Here is a 19,451-nt window from a genome sequence, read left to right as displayed (position 1 = left end):
ACAGTCCCAAAGAAAAGCAGGTAGTAAACCCCCAGCATTTGCACCTTTCTATTCACGTAGATGTGGGTGCAACGCTGCGATTTGCCTCCTGTTCCCATGCAGCCCGCCCCAAACGGAGACAGCAGCGTAACATGAAAGATGACAAGGCTAAACAGAATTTGAGTTGCCATCTGTTGGCACAGAGTTCTCACCAGCTCTTTTCAACTCTGCCGTGCTCATCCAGGATATTTAGATGCACGGCAGCTTGGCCAAAGCGGTGGATAGGGCCAGAACCACCTACTGCTTGTCTGCGGTTCACCGGTCTGTGCGCGTAGCAGAGGCGTGCTGTGTAACCTGGTTCACTAGATTTACTGCCTGCGAGTGGATCAAACCCATGATGGATGCACAGCCAGCCGGCTTCTTGCTGGCCCAAGGATCGCTGCCTGAGCAGTAAATTTGGTGAGCAGAGACTGTTTGGCGTGTTGGTCCCACTTTCCTTCACCTCTACTTCTTGTTGTGTATCCTGATCCTTTTGCTCTCTCCATATTTTGTTCTAACCTGTGTTCTGGCTCGTTGCAAATACACCACACCATTCTTAAGCCTATTTTTTGTAGTTGCTGGGTTGGTTTTTTTTTGCATTTTAGTAGGTTTTCTTTTTTTCCCTTTCCTCTGCTAATACAGTAGCCTCTCCTAAATGTCCAAGGGTGTGAGGCCTGCCAAGGAAATGAAAGAACACAGAGCCCTCTGTCCACAGAGCGTTCCTCTTGGCCAAGGCACAAATGTGTGCTTTTATTTCCTCCTGTTCAGAAGCCACAAATAATCAGGTGTTTGGCCATGGGAACATGGTAAGATAAATGTGCGATCTGGACCAAGATTTGCGATTTAAAGTTGAAGTGTTGGGAAAGAGAGGGGAGAGAGAATAGAGAAATAGGTATGGACTAATCTGGGAGATCACAGCCAATTAGCAACACAGTTTTAATGTTGTATTCAGCCATGGGAGCCTCAGAGGTTATTAATCTGCTGGAACTTTCTGACTCGAATGACGAAGGTTTTTCAGCCCTGTGATGGTGGTGCGAGGGAAGGATGTTTGGGGAGTTGGAGGGCAGAGAAGACCAGAAAATAAATGTGGGCCCCTCCTTACCTTCTTTCTTTCTATGGCCTCACTGGGCACAGGAGGAGTTTGTGTTTGAGCCACCCCAGTGGCTCTGAGTTTTACTTTTCTCAGTGCATCCAAAACATCACTGGTCACGGCAAAGGAAAAGCATGGGCTGAGCACTGTTGTGTTTCTCCAGCTCCTCAGCACTCTGAGAAGGGAGCCAAAACCACCAGGAAATGTGGAAGGAGTCATTCCAGCTATGTACAGGCCTGCTGTTTCCTCCCCAGTCTGGTCCCTGCCTCCATCCCTAAACAAAACCATTTGGGGCAATTGTGCCTGGATAACAGACCTCTCCAGGGCCTGCTTTTCCAGCTCCATTCACACCTCCTGCATCCTCTCCTTTTCTCCATATATGTCCCAGGCACCGGAGAAGAAGCTGTGGCTCTGCGGTGTTGGCTCTCTGTTACCATCATCCAGGTTGTGTGGCTGTAGATGTTGATTTCCCTTCCTGGACCGACCAACAAGTGGCTGAAAGCAGAGTCACCTGGGCAGGAGGGTCTTGGTCGAAGGCAGCGGGGAGATTAGGACAGGTGTAAGCATCTGCCTCATCTGGAGCCGCCTGGCTGTGCTGTGCAATGCAAGGAGGGCAGTGCCGTGTGCTGGCGGATGGCGATCACTCCTCCCATCGCGGCTGTGGGATCGCTGTGCCGCAGGGAGCTCCCTTAGCACCTGTTCTTAAGAGCCACACGGGTCTGAGCGGCAGGCTGCAAACTCAGTATCCTGCGGGCAGGGCGGAGGGCTGCGCTTGTGTCGCGTCAGCGCGCCTGGAAAGCTGTCGTTCATTTCTGTTACTTTAATCATTCCGCAGAGAAGAGGACATGAGGGGTGAAGTTAAAGGCGGTGCGGTGCCAGGCGTTAGGGCTATGTAAGGCTGCGAGGACCGAACTCTGCAACTCGACATGCTGCTGTTGGGAGGGAAACTGAGGGCAGGCAGCTGTGCGAGGTGCTGCACGTGGGGCCGTGGCTGCACGCGGCGTATGGCACGGCCTGGGCGCGGCTCTGCCCGAACAACCACCGCGTTGCTGCCCGCGGTGCAGCGCCGAAGCAGGAATGCGGGGCGCTGAGTTCGGGGCGCTCGGTGCCCCGCGGCTTCACCCGCAAGTCCCTGTGTCACCTGCCCGACCTGTCGGAGCGTGAGCCGTGCGCCGTCGGGGATGGAGAAGCAGCGTTGCTCCGCGCGAGCCGCGAGCGGAAACTTTAACGTGGGAACCTCCGCTGGGTGCCGAGGCTCGCGGTAACGGAGCCCGAACGCTCGCGGTGATGCTGCTCCTCCTCCGCGCTCAGGTTCCGCTCCCCGTTTCCCGAGCCCCGCTCTGACCCCGCGGCCGCAGGTGCGCAACTTTCGGCTCCGGCGCTCGGGGCGGGGCGGGCGGGTCCCTCCTTCCCGGCTGTGCCCCGCGCCCACCGGGGCCGTACCGCGGCCCGGCACCGCCTCCCACCGCCGCCGCTCCCCCTCTCCCGCAGCACCGCCGCGGTGCGGCAGCGGCCGCCCTCCCTCGTCCCGCCCTCCTCCCTCCCGCAGCCGCGCCCGGCCCGGCCGTGCCCCGCGCCGCGATGCCGCCCCTCCCCGCCGGGGGCACGGCGGGCCCAGGCGGCGGCACCTGCCCGCGGCCCGGCGCCAGGTGAGCCGCTCCGCCCCGACACGCCACGACACAACACGCCGCCGGAGGGGCCGCGGCCGCGCGCCCTTTATGCCCGGCGGCGGCGCGGTGCGCGCTCCCGCCGAGCGGCCGGGGCGAGTGGGGGGGGGGGGGGAGTGGGGAACGGGCGCGGGGCTGGGCGGGGAGGGGTGTCGGCGGTCCCGCGGCGGAGGAACAATGGCAGCGGCGGCTGCGGAGCGGCAATCGGGGCGGGAGGCGGGCGGCGGGCGGCCGCGCGGGGGCGGCGGGGCGACCAGGGCCGGCGGCGGCGGCGGCCGTGATGGGGGGGGGGCGCGGGAAGGGGGAGGGCGGGGGCCGGCGCGCGGGGAGAGGGCGGGGGGGCGGGCGGTCAACCTGCGCGCGCCGGGGCCCGGGGCGCATGGAGCAAGCGCTCGGCGCGCATTGAGCCAACGCCGTCACCGACGCCGCCGGGCGGGCGGGGGGACCCCCGGCCCCTGGCGGCCGCCTCCCGTGCGGGTCCGGCGTCGAGGTGAGTCCCGGCGGCGGGAGCGGCCGAAGGGGGGCGCGAGGCGGGCGGGGGCGCGGAGGAGGGGGCGGCGGGGGGGGAGGAGGAGGAGGAGAACGAGGAGAACGAGGAGGAGGGGGCTGCGCGCGGCCCGGGGCCGGGGGGTGCGGGGCACGCGGGACGCCGGCGGCCGCGGTCCCCCTCGTGGGTGGCACCGGGCGGGTCCCGCCGCCGTAGGCCCGGAGCCGAGCGGGGCACCGGGAGCGGCCCGGAGGCGCTGCCCGAGGACGGGGCCGCCGCATTGTCTGCGCCGCGCTCCGGCCCCGCGGGCGGCGGTCACCGTCTCCCGGCCCCGGAGCGGCCCGGCCTCGGAGCCGCGCGTGGGGCTGCGGGGCGGCCGGGAAGGGCCGAGGAGCACAAAGGCTCCGCCGCAGGTGGGGAGCAGCCGGGCCGGGCTGCGGCAGCGGCCGTTGTCGCATCGCTTCTCGCGAACGCGTCTGACAAAAGGAGCGGAGCCGCGAGCGGATAACAATTATGTAAGCCCGTAGTAGGGTTTGATGTGTGTCAAGTCTGCTCAATAAATCAAGCCGCTCGCTGAATAAATCTGCCACGCGCCAACGCTCTATTATTTTATTTCGGTTGATTTGGAAGGGAAGGAGGCGGCCGTGCCCGGGATGCTGCGGCCGGGCAGGGGCAGCGCGGGGCACCGCAGCCGGGCCGGGCGGCGATGGAGCCGTGGCGGCGGCTCGTACAAAGCTGCGCCGATCGGGCTCCGCTCGTGGCGGCGGGGCCGGTGAATAATTATTACCCAAAAGCTCCGAGCGAGGCGAGAAATGGAGCCCCCGCCGGCCCGCGCAGCGTGCGGTACCTTTGTGAGCGCGTATCCGGCCGGGGGGAAGGCGGCCGGCCCCGGCGATGCCTCGCTCGGCCAAATGAATGGAGCGGAGCGGGGCCCGGCCTGCCTGTCCCAGCGCCCCGGGGCCTTCCCCTGCTCTGCTTTTTGTTTGCTGTCGCTTTTCGGAGCTGGGGCTCCCGCTGCCCGTCGGACGGTCGGTTCTGAGCGCTGACGGTCTCTCTGCGGTATAAAGGAAGGGGAAGGCTGCGGTTGTTGTGTTGTAGCGTGAGTAGCTGAGCAGGGTCAGCAGTGCGGTGCGTGGGGCATGTGCTGGGCCCTCCTCTTTGCTGATGCTTTGCGGATGGTTTGGTGCGGCTTTTTCCTTTCTGCTTTTGGAAAACGATGCATGGGGTGTAGAACCAGGAGGGAGAAAGCAGCCCCACGCTAAGCCAGTGCGGGCTGGCACCCAGGAGCAGGGCAGGAAAGCAGCAGCTCTCCTCTGTTGCATTTGGGTGATAGAAGCCATGGGCCCTCTGCGCCCATTGCCCTGAGCACAGCGATGCATGGTCCCTGTAAACTTTGTGCCCTGCTGCAAGCAAATGGAAAGTGGCTGTGGGAAATAATCCATCTCAAAGGGAAGAGCTCACCCTTGTCCCATACAGTGCTGCAGCTGCTGCTTCTGTGCTCGGCCCTGAGAGTGGATGTCAAAGGCCATAGGGTTGAGATTGCTTCTCAGAAATTGATGGTCTGTGAAGGAGTTTATATATATATATATATATATTTCAAGAATTAGGAGCGAAATAACATCAATGAAATCCACCTGTTACATGCAAGGTGCTGCACTCTCACCTGTCAGTGGGTTGTTCTTTCTGTTGCTGCTGCTGCATCTCTGCACTCCCAGCCCCAATGGAACAAGCTCTGTACCCATCTCCATGTGTTCTGCCAGGTGCTGGTGTGCCTGGCTTTGTGGCAGAGCTGGCAGTAAGACAACGTGCTCCCCCCAGCATCTCCTGCCCCAGCAAAGGGTCAGATTCCAGGTGCCTTCACATTGCTGGCACTGCTGGTTGTTGTGTATTGAGGCTGTTGTTACACTGAGAGTGCTGGAGGCTGTGAGCTGGTTTGAGTATCCGGCCTTGGGCATGGCTTCTATCTGCAGGGTGCATGAGCTCAGGACGAGCTGCCCTGCTGTTGGTGCCCACTGTTGGCTTAATGGTTGTGCAGCCGTGGATGTGCAGAGATTTGGGATCCGGTGGAGCTGAGCCGCAGGAGAGGTGGTGCTGGGAGCTGCTGTGTGCAGAGCAGCGCTGATCCCTGCTCCGTAATGAAGGCTCCATGCGGGTGGATGGAAGGTGGCTTTGGTGCGGCAGCGCTGGGTGGATTTTGTTTGCAGTTCAGGGGAATAGCATGTAATCTGTGTAATGCTGCTTTTGTGTGCATCTCTTGCAAATTGACGTCTGGGGAATGGCACGAAGCAAAGGCTCTAGACCAGCAGGTCTCCGATATTTTTGTAGTAGAGCCTTTTTATTCAAAGCAGGTGTCACGGAGATCTTTCATCCCAGGCTTTCTTTCATCCCTGGCGTTTGCTAGCTCATGTTAAAACTTTAAATCTCGACAATTCATCCTTTGCAGGTGTTTCTGTGTCCCTCCCAGGCGGGCGATGCTGCGGCCCTGAGCTGGGGCTGTGTCTGTGGGACTGTGGCAGCCTGGGCAGAGCCCTGACCCTCAGCTGTGCAGGAGGGGTTGGTGCTGCGGCACAAACTCAGCTTGCAGTCCTGCTCGGTTTAACAAAGCTCTGGCAACTCTTCTTCCTGTGAAATGCCCAATTCGTGTGATTTATCCAAGCTCCTGTCTGGATAGTCTTCCATGATAGAGAATTCTGCTGGCAATTTCTGTTCATCGATCACGTTTTTCTCTTTTTTTTTTTTTTTAAAATAATTTTTGTGCAGTGCCTTAAGAATGTGGGTGGGTGTGAGGTTCCTGATGGATCCCTTCCAGTTATTCCACCATTGCCCATCAGTATCACCTTGGTATGTCGGTCCAAAAGGCCTGGCGCTGCTCACCTGCTCCATTTGCCAGATCCTTTCCAACATCTTTCTGAACATTGCCATTACTGAGGTCACTGTCTAAGTAGGTGGCTGTCATCCCTCTGTGCACAACCCAGTGTGTGCAGAAGCTTCCCTAGGCTACATGGACTGGCCACTGATTCCCAGCAGAGCAGTGGCACGTAGCTTTGGGGTCGTTGGTGCTCAGCCCTCTGTCTGGACGAGGGGCTTTGGTGCTGAGCTGTAGTGCTGGAGAACCGCATGCAGGCAGGAGGGGCCCCACGGATTTTGTTCTCTTCACAATGTGCCAGTGAATGGCTCGGGCCTTTGATGGAGAAGGGAGGCTGAGGCTTTATGGAAAAGCCTGTTTATTGGCATTAATTATTTTTTATTAGTTACAGCATCCGTAGTCCATTGGCAGTAGAAGAGCCCAGAGTAAGAACATTAAATCTTCAGAAGTTTTTCAAAGCTTGCATTTTTCATAAGAAGCTTGTGAAGCTTCAAATCTGAAGCTTCCAAAGCCTTTTTCTTTTTCTTTTTCTTTTTCTTTTTTTTGTTTTTTTTTTTTTTTTTTTTATTCCTCAGAAGTGCCACTGAAACTCTGTTTTAATTTATAGTATTTTGGCTGGAGCTGTACATTTATATATATATATAATAATGGCGCTTTCCCATCCATTGCATCAGGATTCTCACGTTGGCTTGGTGGATTGCCATGCCTTAATGTGGAGAGGTGGGTAGAAATTTGGGAAGGGCAGAAGGGAAAGCCGACCGCTAACCTCTGTTGTGTTGAAGCAAACACAAATCTTGTGTTCCTGCTGCCTCTGCAGGGATTGCTGGTGGTGATTTCCCATGGTTTGTTTATGTCTATCCGAGGATGCCCACTATATCAAAACCACCTGTCCATGTCACAGCTTGTCCTAGATTCCCTGTGCGTGTGATGTATTGGTTCTGAAACGCATCAGGTAGGCGCTGTCAGCTCACACAGGAGTAGACGGGTTGATGTAGGCAGTGGTGGGGCATGGGACCCTTGCTGGCCCCCAGGGCTGGAAGTGGAGCTGGAGCCATGGGGTGACCCACAGAGATGCCATCAGCTGGAACCTCCTGCAGGAAAATAATTTGTCCTAACCCAGTAACCTTCGCTCACTTAATTATCGTATTTGTCTGGTTAGCTTATCGCTTAATGGGGAGTATGTGCTGCAGCAAAAACGCTTTTGTTTATTGTGCCTGCTCCTTTCTTTAATGTGAACTAATTCCTTGCCAGGTTCTGTCTCCATTTGAGCTGCCCTGTCCCCGTGTTAGCAGTTAACACACAGCCTTTCTGCACTGTGCTGTCAGGAAGTCGGTGGTTAGAAGGTATATAATTTTGGGTTGCCTTGAACAGAGTGGCTGGGAACATATTGCTGCATTGGGCAGCTCTGTGTTGGATGTAGGTTCCCTGTGGGCTCAGTGTTGGTGTCCATGTGTAGCAGCCATGTGGGTTTGGGATGCGGCGCTTTGTGGCCTCTGTGTGCAGGGTTTGTTCTTAGGCAACGTGTGAGTAGGGTAGCTGTTGGCCGTGACGTGGTTACCACTGCATGAGGGATGGATGGAATTATTGATTTCTGATTAACACCTTAAGCAAGCATGGTATCCCAGTCCCTCTATCAGGTTTTTTCTCATTAACAACATCTCTCCTTCCTCCCTCACTTACAGCACTCACCTCTGCATGTACAACCTGCGTGCTCAGATTTCCTCTGGCCAAGACCTGGGGCAAATGCCATCTCCTAAAAGCTGTCTTGGGGTGAATTTGAAGGGGCCATAGACTCTCTTCCAACCTCAGCAGCTGGCCGTGGTGCTGGGAATGAGCAGAGGAACAACACACGGTTGTTCCCTTGGGTTGAACCCAGTCCTCAGTACTGTGGGATGGGAAGGGGATGCCGGCAGCTACTCAGTGCCGGGTGTGTTTTACTGTGCGTGTTGTGGCATTGGTGAGGGGTGCTTCTCTTCTTTCCTTGCTGTCTGACATGTTCCCACATCACTCTGTTTCTCCTTGAGCAACTTCTGTGTGCTTCACGGTAATGGGAGTCAAAAGAATTTGTTTGATGTTATTTATTCAAATCTGGAAAGGATGGTTGTGCAAAGACCAAAGAAAAATGGTTTTAGTCTGACAAATGCCAAGGGTTTTTTGTTTTGTTTTTAAAGCCCAAACAAACCCATTGGGATCTTTGGCTGGGCACATAATAGCATGAAATAGACCATTTCTTTCATTCCGCTCCTTAAAAATCTAATTCTTTATGCATTTAAAGTGGGAGTTGAGGCAAAAACAGAGTTTAGCTCTGTTGACCTATATTTATGAGAAGAGAATGCTTGCTAACTATTATGAGAAAATACGTAGCACGGTTTGCGTACTCCAATAAAATGAATACTTGCACTAAAATTGCTTTTGGGATTCTTCATCTCCTTATGACACACTCGAGCCCTTTCCATCCAGAATCAATCTGGATTGTCCTTACAAGGCTGTCTGTACTGCCTGTGTTGGAACTTCCCATCTGCAGCCATGAAACACCAGTGAGGAACAAGGAGCACAGAATGAGCAAGGAGCAGAGGTGGCACCAATAACGTCCCTGATCTCAGGGTGTAAAGGCAGACCGTTGTTTATATGTATTTTGAAAAATTCAGCTATTTTTGTAGTGTTCAATTTAATGGTGATCATGCTGCTTCTTGCATAACTGCGGCACAGATGTTATTTTTTGTAATGTTGCCTGGCTTATTTAAAAGGGAAAGGGAGGAAGGGAATTTATGCTCTTTGGAGATGAATATGTGGAGCCCATTAGTTACAAAAAGTGTGAAGAGCTTGTTACAGCTGAAACTAGCACATCTCTGAAAGGCTGATCTGCCGAGTAGAGCTCTTCAGATAGAGAAGGAGTGTTGTGTCTTCTGGAGTTGTTGTGCGTGTTGTCAGATAGCCTAAAATCAGACCTCATTGAAGTATTTGCACACTTGTTGTTTAGAATCATAGAATCATAGAATGGCTTGGGTTGGAAGGGACCTCAAAGATCATCTAGTTCCAAGCCCTGCTGTGGGCAGGGCTGCCGAATGCTGGATAAAGCAGCAGATCAGGCTGCCCTGGGACCCTCCCAGCCTGGCCTTGACCTGCACTAGGTTTCACTGGCAGCAAGAAATTAGGTGCAGCCCTACAGCGTCCTGGTGGAATAGGCAAGGGAACGTCAAGGGGACTCCTTTTGCCCTTTCTAATGACATTAAAGTTTAACAAAATACAGAAATGCAAATAAGCGTGGGTGAAAGTGCTAAACGCTGTATTTATATTTAATGACGTTGAATTAATAAGCAAGCTCCTGGTGTTTGGGGTCAGCGCAGTGCTGCTGCTCCATGGCCAACCTCTTGGGGCCATGTCAAGGAGCCGGCTGGCCCAGGGAGAAAGGGAGCCCTGCTGGCTTGACAGAGGAATGGAATGAGTTATTTAACAACCCTTACAAGCAGAACAGGTGAACAGTTACAAAAGCCATACAGAGGGAAACCTGAGGGTATTGTGGATTGGCTTCTGCCTGGAGGAGCACGTTCCATTTGGGTTTTTATTTGGATGGTGTTGTCCTGCTGCCAGAGGTGCAGTGGGGATGTGGGGCTGGGTCCGACTCTGAGGGCCAACTCAGCGTGGGTGAAGAATCTGGGCCCACAGCAGAAGGCTGGTGCTGATGCAAGCTGTGTTTACTTTTGAAAATTCAGTTTATTAAACTCAAGGCTGCAGAACTCTGGGGATCAGTGATGCTGTCTGAACATCACCTTATGCACCGCACAAGCAATTTTTCAAAATTACTTTTTTAATTAAAAGTTGTATCGGTTTAATGCGAGTTAAAGGAAAGTTCACAGGCTTAGCGGTGTCTGAAACGTGCTGCAGGTTTGGGAAGAACCTTCTCCTGCTCCTCTAAGTTTATCCAAAACAGCGAATGTGTGCAGAAGAGAGCAGCATCTCCTGTGCTGTGTGTCCAAGGAGCTGCGGCGTGGAGGTGTTCATTGATTACCAGTCAGGCTCTGTTCCGATATTCTCTGCCATAGCAGCACGGAGCTGAATTGGAATATGGACGTAAGGAAAACAAGAAGGGCTCGAGGTGCAGGAAAGGAAAGTCAATACAGAAGTTATTTAAATGTCAGCTGCATGGAAGAGATCTGCTCCAAAGCTGCACGGGGAGGTCAGGTCTGGGATGTCATGCCTGAGCATGAGGAATGGGGAAGGCTGCTGGGCATGGAGGCTGCCTGTGAAGGGAATGGATCAGGAGGAGGAAGGCACGAAGACACTGCCGGCTCAAAATTGCGTCTGGCAATTAGTTTTGAGCAATTAATTGGAGAAGCACATGGCTTCTGGACATAGGAAGATGGTGGTTGTAGTTAGTGGGCGATCTAATTTGTCTGAAGTGTTATTCATCAGCACAGTCAGTTGTCAGGGACGAGCGATGCTCATCACTGTTCTGTTTATTGCATTCATATTACAGCACGTTGTTTCCTGAATGTATCTGCAGTAAGAACAGGACTCCCAGATTTTGAATTTCATTGACTAGATAAAGCCAGGAGGTCCAAGTTATAATTGTGTGGTGTTTGTCAACGTCAAGTAGGTTTCAGTTTGTAGAGAACTTGATTCTGAAATCAGTGTTTGGAGATGAATAGTCTTCTGAATCTCATGGCCATCCCTGGTGTTGTGGTCCCTTTGTGTGTTGCCACGCACCCATCTCATGCGCTCAGCAGTCACCTCATGGTGGTCTTTTGGTGCTGTTGGCCACGTAGCAGCAGTGCCACACGCTGCGTTGCACAGTCCTGGGATGTGCACACAACTACCCAACTAACTGGTGCGGTGTGAGGGCTGCTTCTCTGCCATCTCACATGTGAACATGCATTGACAGGTAGGATTGCATTTGTTTGTATTGGTCATATGTTTTGGTCTTGTGCCACACTGAGAGCAAACATGCATTTATTAAAAGCCATCGCAGCCGTTGCAGATGCTTTGCTCCTGCAGAGAGGACGAGCGAACAAACAACCCGTGACGAGCGTTATTTGCAGTGTTCAATGCTCATCTGAGTGTACAGCCGAAGAGCCCATTTCCACCAGGAGATGATTGGTTGGCCAGAGGGCAGGCTGAGCTGTGCAGGATGGTGTTTGACAAGCAGGCAGGACAGAAGATGGGTCTGGACCCATGCTTTGAAGCAGTGAGCATAAACAAGTTTGCGTTTCGTATGCAAAGTGTTACTGCAACTGTGCTGGTAACAGGCTCTTTCTGTAAGGGTGTGTGGCACCAGTGCAGCTTCAGCTAAAGCTTTTTGGACCAGGGAACTGTTCAGCTCTTGAATAAAGCAGACCCTGCACATTTTACATTGCGTCCTCCAAAATGCTGAAAAATAAGGCAGTTGAACTCAGAGGGAGCAGAGATATGAGGAACAGTTTGGGTAGCACTTGAACTAGACATTTCTTGGAGGGGATCCTTCCAAGGTTTGGTCTGGGTTGACTGTAGGTGGTGTCCAAATCCTCAGATGTGACTGGAAGTTGGATTGAAAATGAGGGGAAAGAACAAGGAGATGAATGCAGAGGGGAATATAGAATTAATGCTTGCAGGGCAAGAAAACACTGTACCTTCTCTCTTAAGCTCACCTGAAGGAAGTGTATTATCCTCCCTCGTGGACTTGTTCTTCTCTTGGTCTGCTCTTCTCTTGGTCTCTCCTCCTTCTCTTCCCTGTCTCCAATACCAAAGGCAGTATCCCATGCAGGCAATTTTGCTTCAGGTGTCTGAGTTCATATCGAGGATGAGATGGAAACAAGGTGAACTTGGTTCTAACAGCTCTCTTCTAATTCTGCTGCATAATGGAGATGAGCAGTACTTACATAATGTTATCCTGGGATGCTAATAGATTTAATAACCCAGAAAGGTGGGAAGAGGTTCTGAATTATCTGTAAAAACTGCATCTAACTAATGAAGTTTATGGGAAGCTCATCTCTTCAAAGGAGGGTCAGATGGTAGACACAAGGCTTCTGCATGCGTGCAGAGGAGAAAACAAGATGAAGCTGTCTGTCCTAACCAGCATAAATCTCCTTTTAAAATAAGTTCTTGGTTGCTGTTGGATGATGCCAGTTTTACACGGGCTTCTAGTTAAGCTCTTGTAAAAATGTAAACAACACAGACTTCATCTGATGATGTTTTTCCAAACGTAGATATGTACCGTTCTTAGGGATTATAACAGCGTATGTGCCCAGTGAAAACAATCAGTTCATTAATGCTGTTTTGTTAGCCCTTGCCCCCCTCTTACCACGGTGATAAGGGACCTTAATTAGATCCCAGAACAAATGCTGGCGAGTTCGACAAAAACGAGGAACGTTGGGAGGGGGTGGAGAAGTACAGAGATGTTGTTAGCAGATATATGCAAAGAGCTGTATCCTGCAGAGGAGAGGCTGCGTTGTATCGAAAAACATCAGTTTTCTCTCTTAGGAGCAGAGCATGTGCTGGTAGGCTGTGAGCATCTGCGGACGGTACGTGGAATTGGCACTGGCAGCCTTATGTATGTCAGATCGAGCTCCAAGGTGTGGGCACCTGTCCATCTGCTGAGGAAAGCACTGCCGGCAGAGTGATAGTCAGGAATTAAAAATATATCCCGGTGTGTCCTCTGGGTGCTGGTGATGTTCCCTGATGGGAAGTGGCCAAATGGCTGGGCTGACTCACATGTCTCCCTGTGCAAGGAGAAGTGTCCATGTGGGAGGGGGGAGGAGAATGGGAGTGCTCGTGAGCATGGTGTGTAAATGGGAGGGGGAATTACGATGTGGAATGGCAGAAAGGGATGTTGGCAAACGCCAGCTTATAAAGAGAGAGGCAGCTCTGCTTGGAGCAGATCTCCATGTGAGTTCGAAACAGCAAGCGCACAAACACAGGCATTAAAAAAAACCTCAAGCGCTGTATTTTTTCAGTAAGAAATGTTTGGTTCTTCTTCTTGTTTTCTGACTGTTGGGTGATTGGGGTCTGCATTCAGGACTCCCTCCGCAGCCATTCAAGGTGGAATATTAACTCCCAGTTAGAATCTTGGTGTTTTATTAACTGCATCTTTGACTCTGAAATGTGGGGACTGTGGCTGTCAGCTCTCACCCCTCTGTCTGTGGTCATGTATCTACATGCTGCCTATCTAATCATTCCTTGCAACTTCCTCTACCAGAAACTAAGATCAGGTTGTCTTAGGTCTATCGTAGGAAGTATGGTTTTCAAGTCATAACATAGTTGTTCTCTGGGCATAGTATTTATGTATTTATTGTATCAGATTTTCTCTATTGCACTATGCATATCTCAGTGCATAGAGGAAGATGTTTCTGTTGCAAGAACAGAAAATGGGCTTCCTGTTGGAATTGAATGGAAAATGAGGATGTTCCATTTAAGTCTTCCTGTTTCCTTTCTCAAGGTGGGGGCAACTGGTGTTAAGTTTAAACAAGTCTTTATTGTGGCAGCCACAGGGGTACAGGGACAACTTCATGCAGAGGAGGTTCAGATAAAAATGTACAGGGTGCTTGTAGTTAGAATAACATTGCAAAGGGTAAATGGTGGGAAGACCCCTGAATAGTCAGGTGGGTGGGCTGAAGGAAAGCAGATGGGTCAGCAGCAGCATTGCTGCCTGCCGAGGGATGGGAGCTCAGCACGAATTGCTACATGCATTTCCCTTCTCCAGAAACTTGTAGCCCTCAAAATTATTGTCAGGTAAATGTTACTGCAGAATCAAAACAAAATAATGCTGAGTTGATATTGTTGCAGGTTATGGCGTAGTCAGCAGTAAATACCCTTAAGACCAGCACTCTGCGGAAGGTGCCCTCAGGAGCTGTGAATCTTGAGTGTCTGTGGGAGCCTGATTCCCACAGAACTTGATGGGAAGCCTCGTGGGTCTGGATCGGTGCTATAAGTGAAGTATGAGGATGACGGAACCATAATAACTGGGGTGGAAGTGGTCTTTAGCAGTGTTAAAGCTGTGTTCATTGCCTCCGTGTTACAAGAACATGGTGCAACATCTGGTTGTTCTGGGGAAGAAGGCAGAGAATAAATCCATTTTATGCCTTAACACTCATTTGAACTCTTATATTCTGCAATTTGAGAGGAATAAGGTGAATGTCTATGTCTCAGGTCTCTCATGGAAAGATACTGGATTTGCAGGATATGAGACGTCATGGAGCTATGACGATTGTTTTTCTAGCTCAGGTATTTTGGTGAGAAGTGGCTGCTCCAGCACTCCTCTCCACCTGCAGCAAGCAGTGCAGTGTGGCTATGGGTCACACTGCTTGCTGTGACACAGAAACAGGTTGTACTTGCACAATTGTCAGACGGATGAAACTGCATCCTTGCAGAGCAGGAGCTGGGTGAGGTGCTGGATGTGGCCTTAAGGGCTGGGAGCTGGGGAAATCGTTCCCAGCCCTGTAGGGACACATCCCTGCCTGCTGTGCATGCTGCAGAATGTAGCCATGCAGGCACACTATAGTCTGCATTATGGCCCTGCTCTTGTTATGGAGATACCTGGTGCTTGATCTTAATTTCAGTAAATACAAAGTCAGACCAGTAAGCGTGCACAACTGTTTGAGGAATTAAATTGGCCAAAAGCTGTGTTGTGAAAGGGGGCAGGAGGGAATAAAGGCGATAAAGCTTTGTAAGAAAGCTTGATTGTAAGCGGTTTATAAGCAGATGTTGGGAGTATGAGTTTTACTTGCCGTTCTCTGGAAACTTTCTAGTCTGCTTTTCTCTGTTAGTGACAGAATAACAGCACTACTTCTGGGTCTGCTCTCAATGATCTCCTGTTCACTTTGCTTCATAAAAATTTTTTTTTGTGACCTGTAAAAGTTTAACCAAGAAACATCACATGTGACTCCATAGTGGTGCTGAATGCTCATCAGTTTTAGCCACGGTGTCTGTCGAAGTGGGGGCTGTGACTCTGTTGAGTATAATGTCCTTTAGTGACTCTTCGGATCCCTTTCTGCACAAAGTAGAATGGGGTGAAGGAAGCCCATGGCCCAGAGCTGTAGGCTCTCAGTGTGGGCTCAGTGCTCTGGCAGAAATCCTCACACTCACCCATAGTGCCATCCCATGGCTTCCTATAGCTGCTGGGCCCTTCACCTGCCCCTCTTGCACGGGGGGTTCCTCCTCTCTCAACCAAGAAAGGCTCACTGTGGCTTCCCAATAAATTGGCACTTCATTTGTGCTGGTAGTTGAGCTGAAACTAAGGGCTGGTTGGTTATCCTTGCCAAAGTGAGAGATGTTTCTGGCTCATAGGTGCCAGCGCAGGGCCTCTCGTGGTGGTGTCTCTAGGAAACGCAGTCACTTTGCAGCCAGCCCTGTGAGCCAGGAGAATGGTGAAGGAGAATCCTGTTCCTGCCAGCTTGGGTGCAACAGAGATTGACCCTATCCCCAAATTTACTGGTTAAATTTGACTTGAGTCTTTCCCTTCTTCCTAAGCTCCCCATTATGGTTTTAAATGCATGTATTCTGTATTCTCAATTCCTGTCCTAAAGCTGCATAGCATTGCTGTAAAATACAAAATACTGTCTGACACTTGCCATTTCTTTCTCTGCTTATGACCTCTGGAATAATTCCAAAGCTCTGGAAAAGAATGAGATTTTCAGTAATGGCTACAGGCATTAAGGGCACAAATACCACAGAGTATCAATGGGATTTATGCTCCTAAGTTGCTGTAAGTGCGTTTGAAAGTCACATCCAAAATGGACCATTTAGAACAAGATGTGTTGTTAATGTTTTTTTCCTAAAGCAGACATGTGGTATAAGTGAACAGGAGAATGTAAGGCTATTTCTAATATTATTTTTGCAGAAGAGGTTTTAAATACTTATTAAAAACAGCTGGATTTTGGAGAGCTTTCCTAGTCAGGGCTGGAGTTCGGTGTGCTGATAGTCACCCCATCTGGGAGAAACCAAGGGCCTAAGCTTTCAGGGCAGAACTCCTTTACTCCATTGTTAATCAAGAAGAATTTTATACATATTCCAGCTGAGACAAGAAAATATCCCCAGTTTCCAAGAAATGTTCTAGTACACTGATTGTTAAATGTAAATGAGACCCTGTCATTAAAATCCATAGATTCACAGTGCTAAATGACAAATTGCATTTACCACATCGCTTAATACACCACTCTTTTATTTTAATGTCTTAAAGGTGTGTTACCACTCAGCAGTGTCTACCAAGCTTTGCAGGGTTCCAGCTTTGGTTTCTCCCTCCGCCATTGGCAGCTTGCTGGCTGCTGGATCTCCTGGAGGATGGAGATGGGCTGCATCTATGTATGCAGGTTCCTCTCTGCCTTTCCTGCTGGGCACCCAAACCATCTGCTCAGGTTCGCCACACGTTTCGAAACCACACTGTTCTGCCCTCCTTCCTTCTTGGTGCCTAACCAAATTGTGTCCCTATTATAATGCGATGGTTGTTTCTGAAGCCTTTTTCTGAAAGAAGGTTTTTCCTTTGGGGACGATCTTCAGCTTTGTGCCGTGTCTGAGCTGCTGGTCCGTGGAATCCCTTTGTATGGATGTTGCAAGGCTCTCCTATTAGCAATTGTAGTTACATATTTAAACATATTTCACATAAGTAATTATGCTTTATGGCCTGTAGCCAGACTGACTAATTCTTCTTCCTAGAAGCTCCAGAAAAATCTACATACTTAGAACTTGGCGATAACTTCCCCTCAGCTCCTCTGCGGCGTTTCCCTGCGGCCAGGCTGTGCTGAGTAAATCCAGGTGGCTCCTGGCAAACAGGTCTCACACTAAGCGCTCCCATCCACCTCTGCAGCCTTCAGTGCTGGGCTGGGGGCTTGTTTGGTGCAGGTGGAGCCCTGCACAGCACTGCAGGTGCCAGCCCTGATGTTGCTTAGGGCATGGAGCTATGGTGTGTCTCCACCAAGCTTTCCCTTGGCATGGGTAAGGTGAAGTACTCATGAGGGGTCAGAGGGGATTTCTCAGCTCTTTTACATCTTGCTATCCTAAGTTAGGCTTAAAATGTGTAGCCATTAAGCAGTAAAAGCGACACATGCACCTGCAGAGGTCAATTTAACTGATAGAGCAGCGCAAAAATACACAAAGGACATATGTAACAAAACCTAATGGGCTTTAGCTTGAGGGTTATCCACATCTTCCAGATTCTGCTATCACTACGTTTCTGCAGTTGAACTCTATTTACTTATTGCAACTGAAGCACAATATTTGTACCTATTAAGCCTTTGAGTTTCTCTTTTAACTCCCTCCACATAAAGCAAGATGCAGCATTATTATTAAACTGTTCTTGAGGCTAAATATTGCAAATGCTATTTGTGTCTGCATTTATTAGCAAAGTGGGAAGGGGGTGAAGGGTTAGCTCATCTGGTTTTCTTGACTTGCATCGAAGATAACTTTGTAAGGGCAAGAGCTTTCAATAAGGGTTTGAAATTGCAGAATGAAAACGTTCTGGAAATGATTATAAAAATCAGACTGAAATCACTCTGAGAATCGTTTTTGTTTTTTGGGGTTGGTTTTTGGTTCTGATTTTTATTTTTATTTTTTTTTTTTCATTTAAATTGGCATTGAAATGTAATGAAGACAGTCAGAAATAACCCCTGACGCCCACACAGGGTATATATAGAGACTGTATTTACTCTGCTGTGCAAGCATCTACTGCAAGATGGCACATTAAAATGTGAACAAAACAGCACATCCACGCTCCTGGATGCCGCAGTGCTGTTACAATCTGATAAACAGTTCGAGTGAGGCGTGCGTGCTGTGTGCATGCATTATCTCCCGTAGCGCTCCGTGCTGGTGCTTGGCGGCCACCAGCTTTGTGTCTGTGCATCGCTGGGGCGGCCCTCCCTTGTCTCCCTGGGGATTGCTGCACGTTGGCCAAAGCCAGCGGTTTGCTTTGCAGCACTCTGCTTTCACCACTTCCCATCTTTTTGCACTGGGTGTTCACTGTGTGTGTGTGATGGGCTGTGATGGGTATTTGGCAGGGCATGGCATCCTCAGTTAACGTGGCTCTTGCATGGTGCTGGTTTGCTCTCCAGCAGCAGTATTTCACTGGCATGTTCTGTTTTCTGTTAGGTTTAATCTTTCTCTTTTCCAGCGCGATGTTTTTTCTAGTCTTTGTAGACATTTGTGTGACCTTCAGTATGCGTGGTAGTCTCTTAATTCATTTTGCTCCCAGTATATGGCGGGGTGAGATGTTAGCTTTAGAGACTCATCTCGAAGGATACACTAACTCTAAGTATCTAACGTATCTAAGTTGGGAAGAAAAGATGAGCCTATTTGTAAGCGGCCGGCCTCTTCCTGCCCCTGGGCCACTTCACCTCAACAGTGTCCTATTGCCTACGTTAGCACTTAGAACATCCTGCAATGAACATTTGTATATTCAAGTGGATGCTGGTTTTCGTATTTCCATGTTTCTCTATACCTCTGCAAGAAGCACGTTATGGGATTTTTGCATCTGATGTTAATTACTGGCATTTAAGACATTTTCAGATAAGTAATTTGAAGGAATAATTTCACCATGGGCAGCCAGTGCTGTGGCTGAGCTGTGCAGCAGGGGAATGGGGAACACCGGGGTGCTGGGGCAGACCAGGCAGCAGGGCATGGTGTGGGCTTTGCAGAGGCCTGGCTGGGTTCTTTTGTTTTAGGCAGTAAAAGAACCAGCTTTCTGGTCAGAAGAAAGTCAGCTTTTGTCTGCTGTGCAGCTGGCTTTGGGGATGCAGACCCGTGGCATCCAATATTTGAGTTCTTGCTCTAATTAAAAGGCATATTCCTTACAAGCATCGTTATGGCACAGAGAAAGAAATATAAATGTGGCTAGTTGTTGGTGGCTGCTTGTGTTTGCAAAGGAACATCATCACCTTCCAAACTCATTGTTTGCAAGAATGCTTTTTTACCTCCGGGTGCTGTGAGTAGCATTTAAAATAAGCAATACTAAGAGAAGTCCATCGGAATCCTTGTGTTTTTCCCAACTATTTTGGTGAAGATATCTGCATAAGTACATTCAGAGTGTTTTTCCTACTTTCTATAGATTTTCACACACAGCTGCAGTAGAGAACAAAGGTTTTGTATTGGAAAAAGTATTATTCCTAAATTCTTAGGAAAAAAGTGGGACAGACGTAAATTAACTTATATTAATGTATTTAAATTAACTGTTAAGTCCCTTAAATTATAATAGACTTTAAAAAGGCAATTTGCCTTTTATTTTATAATCTCGTCCAGAAACTGTTATGCGCTATAGCCAATAACATTAAATGATTATATTCAGAATGTGTTTTTCATCAATAATGAGCTCTGGGCACGGCGACTTAGAGAGGGAAGTGCAGGAGGGCAGCAGAGGTTGGGTGT

The 19,451-nt window shown here is 50.2% G+C and overlaps 1 protein-coding gene across 4 annotated transcripts in view; it reads left to right on the top strand.

Annotated features, from left to right (window-relative positions):
* The first annotated feature begins 2,668 nt into the window (after window positions 1–2,668).
* The window catches only part of NEXMIF (neurite extension and migration factor), a 113,171-nt gene continuing 96,388 nt past the window's right edge, over window positions 2,669–19,451 (top strand). For 2 of the 4 annotated variants that reach the window (XM_015860660.2, XM_032444229.1), the window contains exon 1: window positions 3,153–3,265. The gene's annotated coding sequence lies outside the window, so the exon portion shown is untranslated. Of the gene's footprint in view, window positions 2,758–3,152; window positions 3,266–3,681; window positions 3,778–19,451 lie in introns of those variants that run through there. The other 2 variants (XM_015860659.2, XM_032444228.1) reach the window with 2 other exon arrangements.

The sequence above is a fragment of the Coturnix japonica genome, chromosome 4, assembly GCF_001577835.2.
Source record: "Coturnix japonica isolate 7356 chromosome 4, Coturnix japonica 2.1, whole genome shotgun sequence".
In the NCBI taxonomy this organism is placed as follows: domain Eukaryota; kingdom Metazoa; phylum Chordata; class Aves; order Galliformes; family Phasianidae; genus Coturnix; species Coturnix japonica.
Note: the sequence above shows the minus strand (reverse complement) of the source record. Positions and strands in the feature narration are given on the sequence as shown.